Below are 14,103 nucleotides of genomic sequence, written 5' to 3'. Positions count from 1 at the left end.
CATGAACTAAAGAAGATGAAACAACAGTGGTAGGGAAGACCAAATTGAGCTTTCTTGAAGATTCTATTCTGTCATAAATTTCAAAAAAGAAGATTGTCTCTATATCAGTAGTACCTTCACATCTCTATGAAATATTATCAGTGTTTCAGCATATGAAGTAAGATGTATATTCTCATATCTAAGGCCTAATTGGCATGACATAGAACTGGGCAGGCACGGTAAAAAGTTTTGAAAATGACAGTTTCTGGGAAGGCAAGACACAGTGGCCAAGGGATTATGTAGTCTCAAGCACATTTGATAAGCCCTCAATTTCTAAGGAGTATGAAATGTGCCAAGAGGTGGGTGAAAAACAGCGATGAGAGTATCCAGGTGGTATGATACTCTAAAACCCACATTGACAATAGACATCAAGGTGAGTTGCCGGATGTTAGGAGCTGTCCTCCATCTTTGGGAAGGAGTGAGGCTCCCAGTCTTTAAGGGAAGATGAGGGATTTTAGTATAAAACATGAAATAGCAATCATACAGAAGCTCAGTATAATAAATGGAGGCACAGAAAGTGATATTGAATTCAGGAAATCAGTTGTAACAGGCCTATTCTCTGTTAGAACTTTGATGAAAGAGCTATGTGAAAGTCCCAGTCAATAGAAAAAAAAACATGTTCCAGATAAATCTCACAGCAAGAATGGTTCAATGACTGTATCCTCAGTCAAAAGATAAGGAAGATGCGCCAGAGCAAACTCCCAGCCAAACTGGAATGGATAGAATGGAGCTTCTTAAATTCTTTCCTAATTACATTTTTATCAAGAAACGAGTATATGGTCTATCTGGGAGGGTTGGCACGGTAACTAGGGTTTGAGCAGTCTGAGAAAATGGGGTAAGTGAATCCTGTAAGTGGCAAGATCCAGTGAATTCACCAGTGGACAAGCTAGGCAAGCAGGAACAAAAGGATTGAGATGTGAGTCAATATAAAAGGTGTGACAACTACATAGACACACTGTTCAGATACAGCGAGGAATATGCTACATAAGCTGAGAACATTGGATAGAAATGTGTGTTCATCAATGGAGTACTATGTGGCAATGAGAAAGAATGAAATATGGCCTTTTGTAGCGACGTGGATAGAACTGGAGACTGTATGCTAAGTGAAATAAGTCATTCAGAGAAAGACAGATACCATGTGTTTTCACTCTTATGTGGATCCTGAGAAACTTAACAGGAACCCATGGGGGAGGGGAAGGAAAAAAAAGAGGTTAGAGTGGGAGAGAGCCAAAGCATAAGAGACTCTTAAAAAAATGAGAACATACTGAGGGCTGATGGGGGGTGGGAGGGAGGGGAGGGTGGGTGATGGGTATTGAAGAGGGTATCTTTTGAGATGAGCACTGGGTGTTGTATGGAAACCAATGTGACAATAAATTTCATATATTAAAAAAAAAGAATAATAAAACTAATTGAACAGAAAATAAAATAAAAAGAAAAAAAAAGAAACGTCTGTTCATGCAAGTTGGGAGGATAAAACCCAAAGGAAACTGAATCCCTGAAAATAAAAAGAGCTCCAGAGCTTCAGTGGTTCTCAAAATAAGTCAAGGCAGACCTCTGACATGAGTATGTGGACATGGCATGAATACATTCTCAGAAGTTTGCTTAAGACCTATGGCATGTAGGTATTGTCCCTTCCCTTCTGGGGATATTTACTAATTCTCCAAAGCCTGCTTCTTGGTAAACTCCAGCAATCGCCTCCATTACTGACAGTGAACTTAGAGACATACCATATTCTCAGGGTCTCCATGTATGACACTCTGTGTGTGTGTGTATGTGTGTGTGTGTGTGTGTGTGCATGCACACGTGTGCAAATGTGTGCACACACGCATATAAAGGTGGAGAGAGAAGCAGAGAAAGGCTGGGTAAATTGAAGACTGTCATTGTATGTAGCATTTTATCTTCCAGAATTTTTGATAATACATTAATTCTATTTATAAAAGTTAGCCTGTGTATTGATGGTTTTATGTCAATATTAATGACCAGAGCAACGAAACCATGCTTGAGGGTGGAGCCTGAAAGACTGAGATGAAATCAAAGTGGGCACCACCACAGAAGCATTTCGGAAGGAAGAGAACTTCATTGTATTTCAATGGAGCGCTTATCTTATTTGCCTCGTCTAATTAAAGCACTGAGAAAGAAGAGCAATTTTTTCCCAAATTGCTGAGCCCTCATAACCAATAATGCCATGTTAACCATCATTTGGGAAGATGGAAAAGCATTTAAAATTCAGTGCTTTTTTTTCTAACTCAAATTTGTCTCTTTGTCCAATTTTGTCTTTATTTTTATATATACTGATATTTATCTTTGATATATTATGTCCTTCGTTTAAAATAAAAATATTATGAGTTTTATCATTATTTCTAATGTGTTACTGACCAATAAGAGATTATTCAAGTTCACCTGCTTACAGCTGTTTTTTCTTTAGAATACATAGTGTGTCACCAAAAAATGTTTAAAATAATAGATGTGTGAAAATGTAACAGAGAGGAGACCAAGTAAAATTTAGAAAAGGAAGAACTTACTTATTTTAAGGTGAAATATGAAGAGAGATATGAAAAACAATTACTGAAGGGATAATATACATAAAGGTGCTATATTCTTTTAATTAAAGCAAATAAATATACATTTAGTCATAGTGTATTCTGGAATGAAAAGAGGATATTACGAGAGAAACTGCAGCTAATACTATACGCTCCTTGTAAAGAAATTAGAGAGATTTTGAAATGAATACTAACATATATCCAGTCTACATAACAGAAACTGATCAGAATCCTGTATTTCTTGGAACTGTAGGCAAAGTCTCCAATAACACATTCAGAGAACAGAATTAAAAGGAAAATATTCCAGGAAAAGTAGATATGAACTTAATTCACACTAAATGTAAAGACAATAAATGAATGGAGTTATTACTTAAAGGAGTAATGAAGGCAGAAGCCCAACTGCAAGCAAGAGAAGGAGGAATTTTTTGTCAAGGCAAATTTACCTCCTTTGCCATTTTGCCCTGGGTGGCCCGGATGACCTGAAAAATTCAGGGAGCTTGAGGAGTAATTTGCAATAGGGTGGACACAGTTGGCAATGATTGGATTTCTTAAATGCAAATAAGTAATATTATTTCTGCCCATCTATTTATTATTCACTATCACTTAACCATGACAAGAATAAAATGCATTTCTGACATGAAAATGTACTTTGTTTACTTTACTTTTTAGCGAACACCTCTCGCTGTAAAGTTCCTAATAGGAAGTCTAGCAGAAGTAATTACTGACCTCAAACTCATAGCTATACTGAACTTGAATACACAGCAATCATATTTTTGTAAGCAATTTTAATGTCAAGAGAAATTTATGATGGCTTCCCAAAGCAATGTACATTAGAATTACCCCATGGGCACAAGGGTAAATTAGGTTGAACAAGGAAATCAGTGGAAAAATAGAATACAAGTAAATATGGAAAATATGACTTGTAAAAGTATTAATCTTCTTTTCCATGAAGCATGAAAATTGTTTTACTTGTTGGAATAATTGGCCAAGGAATTTGCAAGATGATAGATTTTATTTAAAACTAGTTTGAATTATATGGAATTTTGTAATAATTCCCTTTTTGATGGTATACACAAGCAATAAAATCAATATAGGCCTTTATTTCTTTAGATAACCCTGATGAATTATTTCACTTGAGCCTCTTTGCTACAGAAGGCTTACATAGAATTAGCTAGCAACAGGTCACAGATTCTACCCAATCATTTTACCAATGGGTGTTGACTGGGATAATGACTGGGTTTCTGTATCCTTTAGAAAAAGTCTCCAAGAGATTACACCATGACAAGCATGTGTGAGATTAATAAGATTATTCTGATGTTTGACTATAAGCATAGTAATCTAGCCTAGCTGTGTACATACTCAATTCCAGCAGACAATCTCTTAGAAGGCACTAAAGAGTCTGAGTTCTCTGCTAGCTGTGGGTTGTACAAATCTCGAGGATATTAGGAAACTCTTGATATTGAAGTTTATTGATAGTGTTTCTAATAGAAGATACGCCTCTTGACTGTAAAGGATAAATTAGGTTAAGCCACCAAAGAATAATGAAATAAATAGTGGTCCTCCAGTGACATCTAAGCCCCATTCAGATGAAATGTCTCACTGTCCCTGAGGAACTTGGAGGCAATATGGTTGGTAAGTAGATGAACACGGATAATTATATCAGTAAGTCTTCTGGCATTTAGAGTATTTGAAAAAATAATAGCTATGTTTATTAAACTAGACAACTTCCTTTCCATCTTTAATCCCCAGCTTCCTTATTTGGAAATTTCAAGTAATGACAGAGCTATAATAATGCTTCAAAAGATTCCAATCAATGGTTGTTACACAAATATAACACAGATAGTGGCACAAAGGAAAAAAAAACATTTAGGTAAAATTTTACTAGGGAATAAAAGTACAAATCTAAAGACTTAATAATATTAATAAGATATAGAACTAGTAGTTAATGAGAATTGAAAATGTCTGAAATGCATGTTTCCATGTTAGAATGAAATTTCCTTCACTTCTGATCTTGAGCCCAGGATCACAAGGAAACATTAGGGTAGAAGGTTCATGGTAATGGAAAACTAAGTGGCATAAACTCATGTAACAGAGCCAAGGACAAAATCAGGATGATATATCACTCATCTGCTTCTCCAACTGCAAAAATAGAGGTCAATTAATCAGTCAACAAATATATAATGACTACCCACTGTGTGTTCAGCAGTGCAAATTAGCAGATCAGTACCTGCTCTAATTTTAACTCATAGTCCATTGGGAGACCAACAAGGTTCTTTTTCTATTGAATTTGGATGAATTTATATAGTTATACCTACGGGAAGAATGGAATCACAAATTCCCTTCTTCAGCCCATATCTGATGTAATTTACCCTATGTGTTGTCTCTTTCATTTGGAATCCCAGGGTTATACAGTGTGCCTTAATAACATATGGTTAGTACAAAGAGTACATCTATGTTTCAGTAATCTACCCAATAATGAAAAGTCCATTCATGGTCCAAAGATAAATCTAACACTGGACTGCAGTGTGGTGGGTTTTTAGCTTTGCTGTGACAACTACTCTTCATTGTGAAAAGGAAAGAAAACCTTTTTTAAAAAATCTCTTGCTGAATTATAAAAGAGAATAATTCATTCCCAATTATTTCGTTTTTGAATATAGTGGCTTATGGAAAGAACAAAAAGTATGCACCTGGCTTACATTAGCTATTGATAAAGTTAAATGGATCCATTTCAAGGTAGATTTTCCCACGATACTGGTTAGGGACAATGTAAATCTTTCTAAGCTGTCACCAAGATTGTAAGATTGAAAAAGAAGAAAAATTACCCACAGCGTGAAATAATATTTCTTAAAATGCAAATATTGAAACTAATTTCTAAGAAAGTTATGGAGACAAAGAAAAATGGAGAATATAGTGCTTTGTTAAACAAAAGCAAAAATTATCAGTCAGTTATTTGAATGGATATTGTTAATGCACAGAAATTAAGCCAGGTTAGGAAAAGAAAAAAATATCTCATTTGCAGATTTAGAGCACACCTCAGTTAACTGAAATTCAGATTAAAGGAGAAAAGAATTTCAAAATTGACTTTATGACAAATGTTTAAATTTAACACCTCACCCTTCCTTGAGCTTCTTATTTACCTACATTTAAACCAGCCTTCTCCAACTGGAATAAAGCTGAGTACTGAGAGAATTTTTAGGAAATTCAAACCCAAAATATATTTTCCATTAGAAATATTTTGCCAGGGTGCCTGGGTAGCTCAGTTGGTTAAGCATCTAACTCTTGACTTCGGCCCAGGTCATGATCTCACCGTTAGTGGGTTGAGCCCCACATGGGGCCCTGTGCTGGCAGCACAGAGTCTTTTTGAGACTCTCTCCCCCTCTCTCTCCCTCTCTCGCTGCCCCTCCGCTGCTCATACTCTCACTCTTTAAAAATAAATAAATACACATTAAAAAACTTTTTTTAAAAAAGAAAAAAAAATTTGGCAAAAATTAAGGACAAAGTAGGATTTTTTGACCACTATAAAATACAGAACTCAGCTTGGGTTAAACTTTAACCCAGGCTAAATCTAGAGAAATATAATAAAGTAGATAAATAAACTAGACATCCAACTTGGCTAACTCTTTCACCATCTACAAGTCTTTATTCAAATCTCACCTTCACTGCAAGGTCAATGGTGACTACCCAATTTAATGCTATAATGTGGCCCCTCTCTGACATCTCAATCACTTTATCTGATGTTCTCCATTTTCTTTCTTCCATAGCATTTGAAAATTAAGACCATCTATATCCACAGAGCTCACCCATCAAAACTGAGACCTGATGCCCCAATATGAACATGACATACCACATTTTTACCCCAGAAGGTAAGACTATAATCCAATAAACAGCTTCACTCTTTGCTTCAGGAAATGCAAACTGATTAAACCAGACAGTACTCATCTGGGTGATTATCTCTCCTATCAGGCAATAGACTGTTCACACTTATCAAACAAGAGTTTACTTTTCAAGAATCCTTCCACTGATGTTATTATATTACAAATTCTGTCTAATAATCCCAGTAAATTTCCCACCATGAAAGACACATCTTTCTTTTAAGTTTATTTATTTTGACAGGAGAGAGAGAGAAAGAAAGAGAGAGAGAGAATACAAGTGGAATAGGTATAGAGAGAGAAAGAGAGAGAGAATCCCAAGCAGGCTCCATGCTGTCAGCACAGAGCCCAACATGGGGCTCGATCCCACGAACTGTGAGATCATGACCTGAGCCAAAATCATGAGTCAGACGCTCAACTGACTGAGCCACGCAGGCACCCTGAAAGACGCATCTTAAACCACTTGATTTCAGGCCCCAAACATGATAAACGCACTTTACAAATCTGCCACCTTTGAGACACTACCACACCTCTGTCAAGGTAGTGTTTGCCCTTACTATAATAGATCAAATAAATTTAATTTTGTTTACTCATCAGATTATTTGGTAGTCAAGAGTCAACACATTTATCACTTCAGACATACTGTACATTACTTACTTTTCACATTTATTGCTTATTTTAGGTCTCCTCCAACTAGAAAGTGTGTTCCATGAAGGCAGAGATTTTTGTCTGTTTTGTTCACTAACATTTTCCAAATATTGAGAACAGTGTCTGTAACTTAGAAGGTACTTGACAGATTTTTTTTTGTTGACTAAATGAATAAAAAAATGTATAAATGAATGAATGATATATAGAACATTCCACCTAATAGCAGCAGAATTCTCATTCTTCTTAGGTATACACAGAACATGCTCCAGGATAGATCACATGTTACTTCACAAAAAAAATCTCAACACATTTAAGAAGACTGAAATGAAACCAAGTAGTTTTTCCAACCACAATGGAATTAAACTAAAAATCAATAGCGGAAGCAAAACTGGAAAATTCACACATACATGGAACTTAAACAATATGATCTTGAATAACAAAGAGTAAAAGAAGTCAAAAGAGACATTAGCAAATATCTTGAGACAAATAGAAACAAAAAACACAACTTACCAAAACTTTCATGATATAGTAAAAGCAGTACTAAGAGGGAAATTTATAGTGATAAATGCCTACATTAAATATGAAGAAAGATCTCAAATAAACAATGTTATACCTCAAGGAACATAAAAAGAAGAACAAACTAAGCCATAAGTTATCAGAAGGAAAAAAATAAAGATTTGAGCAGAAATAAATAAAACAGAAAATAGAAAACAATGGAAATTTTTTGACAAAAGTAAGAGTTGGCCTTTTGAAAATATAAACAAAATTGACAAGTCTTTAGCTGAACTTACTAAGAAAAAAAGAGAAAATTAAAATAAATAAAATCAGAAGTGAAAGAGAAGAGATTATAATTGATGCCACAGAAATAAAAAGGATCATAAAAGACTACTATGAAAAATTGTACTCCAAACTCAAGAATTTCAAGGATAATGTAGAAGAAATGGATAAATTCTTAGACATACAATCTACCAAGACTGAATCATGAAGAAACAGAAAGTCTGAACAGACCTATAACTAATACGGAGACTGAATCATTAATCAAAAACTCTCAACAAAGAAAAGCCCAGGACCAGATGGCTTCACTGCTGAATTCTATCAAACATTTAAAGAAGAACTGATGCGCATCTTTCTCAAACTCTTACAAAAAAAATTGAAGAGGAGGAGACACTTCTAAATTCATTTTATAAAGCCAACATTACCCTGCTACCAATGCCAAAGATAAGACACCACAGAAAACTATAGGCCAATATCTCTGCTGAACACAGATGCAAAATCATTTCCAAATATACAAGGAACTTTTACAACTCGATAGCAAACAAACAAACAAAACAACCAAAAAAACTGACTTTTTTAAATGAACAAAGTCATTGAATAGACATTCCTCCAAAGACAAACAGGTATATGAAAAGATATTCAACATCACTAATCACCAGGGAGATACAAATCAAAACCACAATGAGATACCACCTCACATCTGTCAAGATAATCAAAAAGACAATTAAGTGTTAGGATGTGAAGAAATCAGAACCCTTGCATGCTATTGGTCAGAATGCAAAATGGTGCCACCATTATGGAAATAGTATGGACATTTCTTCACAAATCAAAAATAGAACTATCACATGATCCAGCAATCCCACTTCTGGGTATTTATCCAAAAATATTAAAATCAGTATCTCAAAGAGATATTAGTGTCCCCATGTACATTGCAGCATTATTCACAGTAGTCAAGACGTGAAATCAACCTAAACGTCCATCAACAGGGGAGGCTGGGTGGCTCAGTGGATTAGGCATCTGACTTGGGCTCAGGTCATGATCTCGTGGTTTGTGGGCTCAAGCCCTGTGTTGGACTATGTGCTGACAGCTCAGAGTCTGAAGCCTGATTCAGATTCTGTCTCTCTCTCTCTCTCTCTCTCTCTCTCTCTGCCCATCCCCTGCTCATGCTCTCTCTCTCTCTCAAAAATAAATAAACATTTAAAAAAATTAATAAATAAATAAATGTCTATCAACAGATGAATGCAAAGAAATATGGTATTTTTGTACAATGGAAGATTATCAAAAAAATAGCCTCAAAAAAATAAGGAAATTCTGCAATATGTGACAACACGGATGAACCTTGAGCATATATGCTAAGTGAAATTAGCCATTTACAGAAGGACAAATACTGAATGATTCCACTTATATGAGGTATCTAGAATCGTTAAACTCATAGTAACAGAGAGTAAAATGGTGGTTACCAGGAGCTGGGGGAGAGGGAAAACTAGGGAGTTAGTTTTTTTTCAATGGTATAAAGTTTCAGTTATGTAAGGTGAATGAGCCTAGAGATCTGTTGTGCAACATTAGCCTATAGTTAATAATGTATTGTACACTTAAAGGTTTACTAAGTAGATCTTGTGTTGTGCTCTGACCACAAGAAAATTAAATTTGGTTAATTTAATTTAGTTAGAATTTAGTTAAATTTAATTTGACTTAATTTAATTTAAAAAAAGAATGAAGAGATTGCCCACCTACTGCACTGTGCTTAGGGAAATGTGCAAAATACATAGAAGATACTGCCCTTGCCTTGTAAAACTTACAATCTATTTATAATAGCGACTTGGACAGTGTTTAATGGGCACTATGTACTATTCTAAATATATTAACATCATTAAAATGTATCAAATATTAAATATATGAAATATATGAAATAATCTAAAATTTGCAACAACTGTATAAATAGGGTGATATTAAATAAAAACATTTATTAACAGGTACAACATGGGCACTGACTTGAGAGTACAGATAGGGGACATAGTGTTGGGACAGCATCCTAGAGGCCCTCAACTGAGTAGAATCACAGGGAAGAGCAAAGCTGCACTGAGAAGGAGAGGCATCCTGGGGGCCTGAGGCTTTAGCTTTTTATCAATTAATTTGAAGCATTTCAGTGTTCTGACAAATTTGCACAGGTATATATTAGCTCACGAGATTGGTCATATAATCATCCTCATTTCATAGACAAAGAAATGAAAGCCCAGAGAGCTGAGTGAGTTGCATACAGCCATCGAATGGGGGAGGCAATATGTGAATTTAGACAGTCTGACACTAGATCATGTTCTAACTGCTGTACTATACTGCCTCATATTTACAAAGAAAATAATTAGCTTTAAAAACAATGAATAGCTAGCCAGCAACTAATGGATTCCAGGCACCTTTCAAGACAAGATGTAGAGGGAGTGAAGCACAACTGAAGTAGAATCTTAGAAAAGTTAGTGGTTCTAGCAAGAAGTACTACAAGTCAGGAAAAACTGTGACTAAGAAGATGAAGATTTGTCTTCAATAAACCAAAGGTGAAAATGCACTGTTTGCACATATTATCTGAATAATTGCTCCAATTTCCCATTATGTTGTATCAAAACAGTGGTTTGGAAACAAGAATTTATAAAGTTTCCAGTAACATCCCCAGGGATGTGGCAGCAGTGGTTCCAACTGCACTTTGGCCAACTCTCTTTTCATTTTGGAAGTAGATGATTAACCATGATTGGCGGCTATTGCTAATGACAACAGGAAAACTGTATCATTCATGCCAGGAATTCTCCTAAATGCACAGTGGAGGAAAGCAGATAAAGCCCTTCTTCCCTCGTTTTCTCCATTCCCTACTCTGCCCCTACAGTGGCACTCTTTCTGGAGCTGTGTCCAACTACCTGGTATTGGTTTACCATAGCACACAGCCCAGGATTTGTGTTCCAGGTTCTTGTAAACAATGCTCACCTGAAATGGATCAGCATCACCATTCGGAAATAAAATGTGTCCATTGCTTTCCATTGCTGGACTGACCTTTCATCATAGTTAAAACAGTGATTTGGGTTTACCATATCTCCCTTCAAACCATTTTAGGGTGATGATTGGCTTAAGATGCTAATGACTCTGCATTTCTTTCAACTGAAAGAGATAATTAAAAAAAAAAAAACAAACATAGACATGATTTCTTATTAGTTCCATGACATTTTAAACAGAATATCATTATAGCCCAAAGTTTAAAAGATTGTATTAGTTAGTATTTGTGTTTCTCAAATAGTAATACAAAAATCAGATGACTGATAATTTCAATAAAATGAGCAATATGATCAACATTTAATAAACTAGAAAACAATACCAACTGGAGCTGAGAAACTAAATCCCATAACGCCAGCTTTCATTTCAAATGATCTCCAGGTGGCTGCTAGCCAATTTGCCACATGAGAAAAGCCTGACACTTTTTGGAAAACAGACTCCAACTATTTAAAAAAAAAAAAAAGAAAAGAAAAAAAAAGGAACACTCGGTAGAGAATAGACAATGTTGTGCTAAAAAAGCTATGTTATTTTGCCAGAAAAAAATTCAATCTGTGTGCAAAATACCTCTTCCCATGTCTTTTGATCTGATGTAGCACTTGTCCAAATGGATGGGCTCCCTAAAGGGAAAACCCATTTCAAACATTGAGGAGCTCTAACAAATGCAGAGCACTCAACCTCAGGCTTAAATATCCCAAATGGTCTCTTGCTGGTAACATGAGAACAAAATCAGTGTTTCACTCAGAAAACAGCTTTCCTGGCTTTTCTCTTCTGTTCCATTTGTGCATTGATATGAAGATCAGAGTCGAGGACTTGAATGTGATTTAGAATCTCGATGCAAACAATGAGACATTAAACACTTTCTGGTCCTCTAAAATCTGTATTCAGGCTCCTCTCTTTTCAGGGTATAATCACAATCCCATCAGTATTCGAGGGATTTGTGCACACAGACTGCCTCTGTCAAAATTCTAGCAAGTTAATGCATTCAAACATAGCTTGGTTGTGCAAATTATTGCCTTAAAAGGAGGATGTAACTTGGTATTTTGACATATGTTGTTTTATACAGAACACAGTATCTTTTTTTCTTCCTTTGAGTCTTTTAGTTTTAACTTAGGCACTTGAAGATTTGGAAAATGAAATTAAACTTTAAAATATAAAAGAAAAAACAAGCATAATGATCTAAAGTCACAAAGAAAGGAAGGCAGAGACCAAAATCACCATCGTACTTTGGTCATGCAAAAGGAGTGAAGACTTTAATCTTGAATCACAAAGACTTTGGACTTCCTGTCTTTTCAAACTGATAAATAATGTTTCAAGCATTTATTCATTTCCTGAGATTTAACAACATGTATTGCTTTCTTTCATCACTTTGCCAATTTACTCAAAGCAAATTACTACTTCAAGCTCTTCATAAATCCTACAACCTCTATATGCTTAGTTTCCTCATGGGTAAAATGGGAATAATGATGCTTAGTTTGTGGGGTTGGTATAAGGGTTAGAAATAATACATGAAAATCACCTAATAGTACCTGGAACATAATGGAGGCCGTCACTATTATTATTACCCAAAAGTTATATCTGGACATGTAAATTGGAATAAAACACTGAGGCAGTTTTCATACTAATTCAAACATAACACATTTTCTTACAGATTCAAGATAATTGAGGTGAATGTTGGAACATTTATTTGAATTATCAAGATACATAAATCATTTCAATTTTCCACTTTACATGTCCAGATATGGCTTTTGTACATAGCCCCAGAGCCATACAGAGATTTTTGAAACTTCACCCATTACTGAAAGCCCTCAGCATTGTTTAACCAACTATGATACACAGCTGCCAAAAGACTGCAGAACAAGCTCCATTTATTAGTAGGGTGGCTTACTCAGATATCAAAAACCAAGAAAACGAATCCAATGTATGGTCCGACAACTATCCCTCATATAATTTAAATCAGTAAATCTAAAATTTGCCTGAATGTGGAGTAACAGAACAATGGGCCATGTTCAGAAAACATCTTTGTTTGAGTTCCTATATTATAAATTTCTAGGGCATCCTAAAAAATTTTGCAGGGACAAAATAAAATCTGTAAAGTAAACTAAAGACAAAAATGATTTTTTCTACCTAAAATTTATACCTTTCCTGTGTTTTGGTCTCTTAGAACAATCTTAATTAATGACAGTTGTTCAGGGAAAAGGGAAATGTAGTAAAACCTGCTCTTTAAAAAAAGGGTGGAAGGTTTGAAAAAATATATAATTGCCTTTTAACTGTAGGTATTACTTATCAAGTTGTTTACCAGCTATAAAATACTGTGCATATATGAAAGGTTACTGAATAAAATTTGGGATCTGAAAATTACAAGCTCTATACCCTAAAAATAATATCAGAGCAGCAGCATGATGTTGGAGAATTTGCACTGAACCAAAATCAGAAGGAATGTTTGGACTCGGGCTCCTAATAAGGCACTAAGCAATCCTGAGGACCTCATATATTCTTATCGACAAAATGAGAGGATCAGACCAAATTGGACTCCCCTTGACACAACTATAACAGTTTATGTCTCCTTCACCATGTAATTTACCTTTGGTCCAGACCAAATAATCATAATACAAATTTAATTTTAGAAACACAATTATTTTCACAACTATTCTGGGCTGTATTGGGACTCCCTGGATTTTCTCACCAGACATAAAATAAGTGAGGAGGAAGTTCAGCTCCATAAACACTGGGATCAATGATGAAGGAAAACAAAAAAACTCTGAGATAAAAAGGAGCTCAAGAGCCAAGGGCAGTATAATTGGGGCAGGTCAGACAGGACCCACCAAAAATATATATATATGTTATTGTCCAGAGGCAAGTCAGCTGGAAAAGACATATAAGCCTTTTTTTGTACAGGTAAATCATATTAAGTTTGTAAAGAGATTTTATTTGGTAGCTATTGGGGAAATCTTTTAGAAACCAGGTAATAAGAAAGCAGATTTGACTTCGAACTCTTGGGTTAGTCTGAGAACCAGTAAGCAAAGACTAATGACCCCAAACACGATTGTTAAATGAGGAATCTAATAAACCCAGTAAGGATCTATTTAGAGTACAGCCTGTTAAGACACCACTTACCAAACAAAATCAAGTCAAGTTAATTCAAATGATAAGATAGTACAACTATGACTTGCCATGTAATCTATTTCAAATTTTAACACTAA

At 35.2% G+C, this 14,103-nt stretch overlaps 1 long non-coding RNA gene across 1 annotated transcript in view; it reads right to left on the bottom strand.

Annotated features, from left to right (window-relative positions):
• LOC144617410 (uncharacterized) overlaps nt 1-14,103 on the bottom strand; it is a 440,770-nt gene that overhangs the window by 15,815 nt on the left and 410,852 nt on the right. The window contains exon 4 of the long non-coding RNA XR_013557894.2: nt 10,841-11,011. This is a non-coding gene — a long non-coding RNA (uncharacterized LOC144617410). The remainder of the gene's footprint in view (nt 1-10,840; nt 11,012-14,103) is intronic.

The sequence above is a fragment of the Panthera onca genome, chromosome C2 (genome assembly GCF_046562875.1).
Source record: "Panthera onca isolate mPanOnc1 chromosome C2, mPanOnc1 haplotype 2, whole genome shotgun sequence".
In the NCBI taxonomy this organism is placed as follows: Eukaryota; Metazoa; Chordata; class Mammalia; order Carnivora; family Felidae; genus Panthera; species Panthera onca.
Note: the sequence above shows the minus strand (reverse complement) of the source record. Positions and strands in the feature narration are given on the sequence as shown.